The 7,579-nt window shown below is 40.6% G+C and overlaps 1 pseudogene across 1 annotated transcript; it reads left to right on the top strand.

The window, feature by feature from the left end:
• Window positions 1-740: 740 nt before the first annotated feature.
• On the top strand, window positions 741-1,691 carry LOC309826584 (olfactory receptor 5V1-like; annotated as a pseudogene). The gene has a single exon. The product of its transcript is annotated as an olfactory receptor 5V1-like (transcript).
• Window positions 1,692-7,579: the final 5,888 nt, after the last annotated feature.

The following is a 7,579-nucleotide window of genomic DNA, read 5'->3' as shown; positions in this document are numbered from 1 at the left end:
TTGATTTTTTTAACTTCCTGTTTGGATTTTTCATTGTTAGTGTACAGAAACGCAAATGATTATTGTGTGTTTAATTTTGCTGAATTTGTTTATGAGCTCTAGTAGCTTTCTGTGGCTTCTTTGGTATTTTCTCTATATAAGATCATGTCTTCTGTGAATAGATAGTATTACCTCTTTCTTTCCAATTTGGGAAATTGTACTCCTAATATTTTAAAACTATAAGCAGAGCTCAAGATTTACATAACTGAAAAAAACCTACAATGGACTACACTGAAAAGTAGCACTGATTCTGATTCTGCAGGTGATTAAATTCTTTATATTTTTCTAATTTTCCTTATTTTTTGCAATTAAATCTTATTTCTTAGAAAAGTTAATATGCTTACCAAAAAGGGCAATGATAAGAGGTAGATATTACCAAGGTAGTGAGAAATGAGTTCGTACTAATGAAGGGGTTGGTGGCTTGTTGCTAGTTTTAACCAAGTCTGCGTTTATTTTCACACACTAGTAGCCATGCAAATTTGTGGGTGGTCCCTGGGCCTGAGCTGGTTAGATCTGCTGAGTGAGAAGTTCTGGTCTCTCTGAAGACACTTCTGCACACCTCCTTCCACAGTCCAAACTGTCTATATCCAACATTATTTTACATGGCCCTATAAGTTTACAAGCCCATTTGGGGTGCTCCTTGTACGTTCTCATTATGGCTTCTTTTTTCTCATTGTTTTGTAGCTGTGACGCCCCTTGAAATGAACAGTCAAACAGATGTCGCCGAATTCATCTTCTTGGGATTTTCCAACCATCCCAACCTACAGGGCTTGTTCTTCCTGGTCTTCCTTGTCATTTACCTGACAACTCTTTTCAGGAACACACTCATAATAACGGCCACAAGAGTCAGTCCTGCCCTCCACACCCCAATGTATTATTTCCTCAGCAACCTGAGTTTCTTGGACACCTGCTACACATCTACCACTATTCCAGTCATGTTGGTGAACTTCTTCCAGGAGAAGAAGACCATCTCCTGTGAGGGCTGCTATTCCTAGATTTTCTTCCTTGTGACATGTGCCGGCACTGAGGGTGTTTTATTGGCAACTACGACTCCTGACTGCTATGTAGCCATCTGCCACCCTCTTCAATATCCAGTCCTCATGAATGTGAAGGTCTGTGTTTGTTTGGCAACTGGGTCCTAGCTATGTGGGCTGGTGAATTCTGTGACATACACAGTGCTGGCAGCTACACTCATTCTGTGTGGGCCTAACAAGATCAGCCACTTTCTCTATGATATCCCATTGCTCCTGAAGCTCTCCTGCTCAGACACCTCTGTCAGTGAGTCTGTGCTCCATGTGACCAGTGCAACCATTGGCCTGAACCCCTACCTGTTTACTGCAGTGTCCTACATACTTATCATCTCTGCCATCCTTCGGATTTCCTCTGCTCAGGGCAGGAGCAAGGCCTTCTCTACCTGTGCACCCCACCTCACTATGGTGGTGGTCTTTTATGGAATGGCCAACTTCAACTACGACAGACCCAGAGTAGGCTACTCCCTGGATATGGATATCCTGGTCTCTGTGCTCTTCTGTGTTATAAACCCCATGTTAAACCCCATTATCTACATGTTAAATCCCTTGTTTGAGAAAAAAGGAGGTCAAATGTGCCCTGTGGAAGCTGGTTGGAGGGTGTGTGTTCCCTGGCAATATTAGTGTCTAGCTCACTGGTCTTCAAACTGAGGTATGCAGCCACCTGAAAAAATTTCCAAAGTATTTGTAATATACATAGTTTTAGAAAGCCTATATCCAGATCCTCAGTTCCGATATATACACCAGTTCCTAAAATTTATCTTCCCAAGAACTCCTTTCTCTCCTCTCTTTCCACAAATACTGTTTTTCCACTGTACAACAAAGGCAGTAAGGAAAATTCAAACAGAATTGGGTAGAAAGGGAAAGGAAGTGATGAGGTTGAGACCTGTGCTTCTGGGAGGAGACTCAGAGGAAAAGGGAGAATGCACAGGTGGAGTTCTTCCCTGAGGAGTAGTGTGAGCCACATACTGGGCACCTCACCCCTGGGGTTGACACAGGGAAGATGAGTGGCCCTGGATGCTTGGACGGCCAGTGGTACTAACAGGAGGGCTGGGAGTCCAGGGAAGCCTGGACTCTGCTTGTGAGGAGCATGCACATGCTTGCTTGGTCCTGAAGCAGGGCAGAGAGAGGATTGAAAATTGTATAGGCGACTAGCTGGTTTCCCATTACTGCTCTGGTGTGTGCCCCAGCCTAAGCTGAGCACATATTTCGCCCCACTTGGGAGACTGGTTTTGAGAAACAGAGGTGGCTCTGACCCAAAGTGGTGCCTGAGCAGGGCAGCAGCAGCCATTACTGACACTTAGGCAGCACATCAGAAGCAGCTCCAATCTCTATCTTCAGATAGACTGCCACAGCCCATACTGCAACCCATGCTGGGAGCCCGCATGGGCCCTGCCTACCCTGTGGCTTCAACTCGACCCTCAGGACTTCTACTCCAGCAACTTGGAACCCATCCCCACGTGCAATAGGGTGATTATGGTCACTGCACATAGAGGAAGTGCTGGCTCACATCTGGCTCCATTTCTAGCCCCTCCATCTCCAGCCCCACCTCCTAGAAAGGTGATAGCTGCCAGCACACCCTGAGGAAAGACGTGACTCCTGTTCACATCAAATCCAGCTCTCCCACCAAAGCCACTGGGCTCATGTAGACTGTGTAGTGATGTTCCCACATAAAGACACTATTTTAAGACCACAATAGGTAACTGTTTCAACTAATTTCATAGAGAAAGAGAAAGTTACATAAAACAAGAAGACAGAGGAATTTGGTTCAATTGAAAGAGCAAGAGAAAACCCATGAAAAGCAACTAATGAAACAGAAATAAATCATTGACCAGATAAAGAATTCAAAACACTAGTAATAAAAATGCTAACTGAATTACAGAAAAGAATAGATGAAAACAGTGAGAATTTTAAGGAACTAGAAAATATAAAAAAGAACGAGTCAGAACTAAAGAATATAATAATTGAAATGAAAAACACACTAGAAGGAATTAATAGAAGACTAAGTGATACAGAAGAATGCATACCTGATCTGAAAGATAGAATAATGGAAATTGTTCAACCAGAACAGCAAAAAGAAAAACAAATTTAAAAAAATGAAAACAGTTTAAGGGACCTATAGAACAACAAGAAGCAAGCCAATGTGAGCATTATAAACATCCCAGAAGGAGAAGAGAAAGAGAAAAGGGTTGAAAATGTATTTGATGAAATTTTGGCTGGAAAATTCACAAACCTGAAGGAGGAAAATATCCACGTGCAGGAAGCACAGAGAGTTCCAAACAAGATGAACCAAAACAGATCCACACCAAAACATCTTAAATAAAATGGCAAAAGTTAAAGAAAGGGTTCTAAAGGCAGTAAGAGAAAAACAAAGAGTTGTATAAAAGGAAACATCCATAAGGCTATCAGCTGATTTTTAGACAAAAACTTTGAAGGCCAGAAGGGAGTGATGTCATGTATTCAAAGTGTTGAAAGGGAAAACCCTGTAACCTAGGACACTCTACCTAGCAAGATTATCATTTAGAATAGAAGGAGAGATAAAGAACTTCTCAGACAAGCAAAAACTAAAAAAGTTTATTGATACTAAGTCTACCATAAAAGAAAATTTAAAAGGTCTTACCTAAGAGAGAAAAAAAAGCTATACAAAGAAGTAAGAATCTATAGGAAAGAAAAATCCCACTAGTTAAGGTTACAGTAAAGGCTGAGGATCAACCACTTAAATAAGCTACTATGAAGTTTAAAGGCAAAAAATCATAAAATCAACTATTACTACAATAATCAGTTAAGGGTTAAACATGAAGTCTAAAATATAACATCAAACACACAAATGTGGGGACTGCCCAGGTGGTCCAGTGGTAAAGAATCCACCTTCCAATGCAGGGGACGCAGGTTTGATCCCTGGTCAGGGAACTAAGATCCCACATGATGCAGGGCAACTAAGCCTGCATGCCACAACTATTGAGCCCATGCACCACAACTAGTGAGCATGCATGACTCAACTAGAGAGCCCCTGTGCCACAAACTACAGAGCCCATGCTCTCTGGAGCCCATGCACCACAACTAGAAAGAGAAAACCCACACACCACAACTAGAGAGAAGCCCATGTGCCACAACAAAAGATCCCGCATGCTACAATGAAGATTCCATGTGCTGCAGCTAAGACCTGACACAGCCAGAAAAAGAAACCAAAAAAGAAAAAAAAACAAATGTGGGGAGGGGAGTAAAAATGTAGATCTTCTAGAATGCATTTGAACTTAAAGGACTACCTGTTTAAAACAACTAGATATAGTTATAGGTCAACATATATGAACCCCATCATAACCACAAATCAAAAACCTACAATAGACACACAAAAACTAGAGACAAGGGAACACAGCATACTACTAAAGAAAATTATCAAACTACAAGGAAAGAAACAAAAAGAACAGAGAAAAGTATAAAAAGAATTGGAAAACAAGTAGTAAAATAGCAATGAGTACATACCTATCAATAACTACTTTAAATGTCAATGGACTAAATGCTCCAATCAAAAGACATAGAATGGCTGATTGGATTAAAAAACAAAATAAGACCCATCTATATATTGCTTACAGGAGACTCACTTCAGAGGTAAAGACACACACAGACCAAAGGTGAGGGGATGGAAAAAGATATTTCATGCAAATGGAAATGATGAGAAAGTGTAGTAATATTCGTATTAGCCAAAACAGACTTTAAAACAAAGTCTCAACTAACACAACATTGTTAATCAACTACACTCCAACGTAAAATAAAAAATTTAAAAACTCTAAATTTCTAAAAATTAAATTTTCTGAAATAGAAATAAATAAATAATAAAAAGCAAAGTAACAAAAGACAAAGAAGTGCATTGTATAATGATAAAGGGATCAATGCAAGAAGAGGAAATTACACTCATTAACATATATGCACCCCAAACAGGTGCACTAAATATATAAAGCAAATATTAACAAACTTAAAGGGAGAATTTGACAATAATACAATAATAATAGGTACTTTTAACACCCCACTTACATCAATGGACAGATCATACAGACAGAAAATCAATAAGGCATAGTATCTATTAAATGACACAGTAGACTGTTGGACTTAATAGATATCTACAGGACATTCTATCCAAAAATAGAAGAATAACATTCTTTCCAAGTGCTCATGTAATGTTCTCCAAGTCTTAAAAATTTAAGAGGATATAAAGTATACCCATCATTTTTTCCAACCAGAATGGAAATCAGTACAGGAAGAAAAATGGGAAAATCACAAATATATGGAGACTAAACGTGATACAAAAAAACTGGTGGGTCAATGAAGAAATCAAAGAGAAAATCAAAAAAATTTGAGAGAAATGAGAGTGGAAACACAACACTCCAAAATCTATAGAATGCAGCAAAAACAGTCCTAAGAGGGAAGTTTATAGTGATACAGGCCTACCTCAAGAAACAAGAAAAATCTCAAATAAACAACCTAACCTAGCATCTAAAGAATGTTAGAAATCACCTAAAAGGAATTAGGAAAGTAGAAGAAAGAAAGCGCAAAGAGAGCAGAAGGAAGGAAATAAAGATCAGAGATGAAATAAAAGAGATGAAAGAAAGAGAGGGAGAGAAAGAAAGAAAGAAAGAAAGAAAGAGAGAGAGAAAGAAAGAAAGAAAGAAAGAAAGAAAGAAAGAAAGAAAGAAAGAAAGAAAGAAAGAAAGAAAGAAAGAAAGAAGGAAAGAAAGAAGGAAAGAGAGGAAATAAGATGGCAGAGTAGAAGGACGTGCTATCACTCCCTCTTGCTAGAACACCAGAATCACAACTAGCTGCTGGACAATCATCAACAGGAAGACACTGGAACTCACCAAAAAACTGACCTCACATCCAGAGACAAAGGAGAAGCCAAGTGACATGGAAGGAAGGGCACAATCACAGTAAAATCAGATCCCATAACTGCTGGGTGGGTGACTCACAGACTGGAGAACACTTAGACCACAGAAGTCCACCAACTAGAGTGAAGGTTCTGAGCCCCACGTCAGGCTTCCCAACCTGGGGGTCTGACAATGGGAGGAGGAATTCCTAGAGAATCAGATTTTGAAGGCTAGTGGGATTTGATTGCAGGACTTCGACAGGAATGGGGGAAACAGAGACCCCACTCCTGGAGAGCACACACAAAGTAGTGTGTGCATCTGGACCCAGGGGAAGGAGCAGTGACCCCTGGGGAGACTGAACCAGACCTACATGCTAGTGTTGGAGGGTCTCCTGCAAAGACAGGGGGTGGCTGTGGCTCACTGAGGGGACAAGGACACTGGCAGATAAGTTCAGGGAGGTACTCCTTGGCATGAGCCCTCCCAGACTCTGTCATTAGCCCCATGAAAGAGCTCAGGTAGGCTCCAGTGTTGGGTTGTCTCAGGCTCAACAACCAACAGGGAGGGAACACAGCCCCACCCATCAGCAGTGAAGCATATTAAACTTTTACTGAGCACTGCCCACCAGAGCAACAGTCAGCTCTACCCACCACCAGTCACTCCCATCAGGAAACTTACACAAGCCTCTTAGATAGCCTCATCCACCAGAGGACAGACAGCAGGAGCAAGAAGAACTACAGTCCTGCAGCCTGTGGAACAAAAACCACATTCACAGAAAGATAAACAAGATGAAAAGGCAGAGGGCTATGTACCAGATGAAGGAACAAGATAAAACCCCAGAAAAACAACTAAATGAAGTGGAGATAGGCAACCTTCCAGAAAAAGAATTCAGAATAATGATAGTGAAGATGATCAAGGACCTCGGAAAAGAATGGAGGCAAAGATCGAGAAGATGCAAGAAAGTTTTAACAAAGACCTAGAAGAAATAAACAACAAACAAACAGAGATGAACAATACAATAACCGAAATGAAAACTACACTAGAAGGAATCAATAGCAGCATAATTAAGGCAGAAGAACGGATAAGTGACCTGGAAGACAGAATGGTGGAATTCACTGCTGTGGAACAGAATAAAGAAAAAGAGTGAAAAGAAATGAAGACAGCCGAAGAGACCTCTGGGACAACATTAAACACAACAACATTCGCATTATAGGGGTCCCAGAAGGAGAAGAGAGAGAGAAAGGAACCGATAAAATATTTCAAGAGATTATAGTCGAAAACTTCCCTAACATGGGAAAGGAAATAGCCACCCAAGTCCAGGAAGCACAGCAAGTGCCCTACAGGAGAAACATGCCAAGACACATAGTAATCAAATTGGCAAAAGTTAAAGACAAAGAAAAATTATTGAAAGCAGCAAGGGAAAAATGACAAATAACATACAAGGGAACTCCCACAAGCTTAAGAGCTGATTTCTCAGCAGAAACTCTACAAGCCAGAAGGGAGTGGCATGATATACTTATAGTGATGAAAGGGAAGAACTTACAACCAAGATTACTCTACCTGGCAAGGATCTCATTCAGATTCAATGGAGAAATCAAAAGCTTTACAGACAAGCAAAAGTTAAGAGACTTCAGCACCACCAAAGCAGCTCTACAA

The sequence above is a fragment of the Grampus griseus genome (genome assembly GCF_964374135.1).
Source record: "Grampus griseus genome assembly, chromosome: 1".
Lineage (NCBI taxonomy): Eukaryota > Metazoa > Chordata > Mammalia > Artiodactyla > Delphinidae > Grampus > Grampus griseus.
The sequence above is the reverse complement of the archived record's forward strand: the minus strand, read 5'-3'. Positions and strand labels throughout refer to the sequence as shown.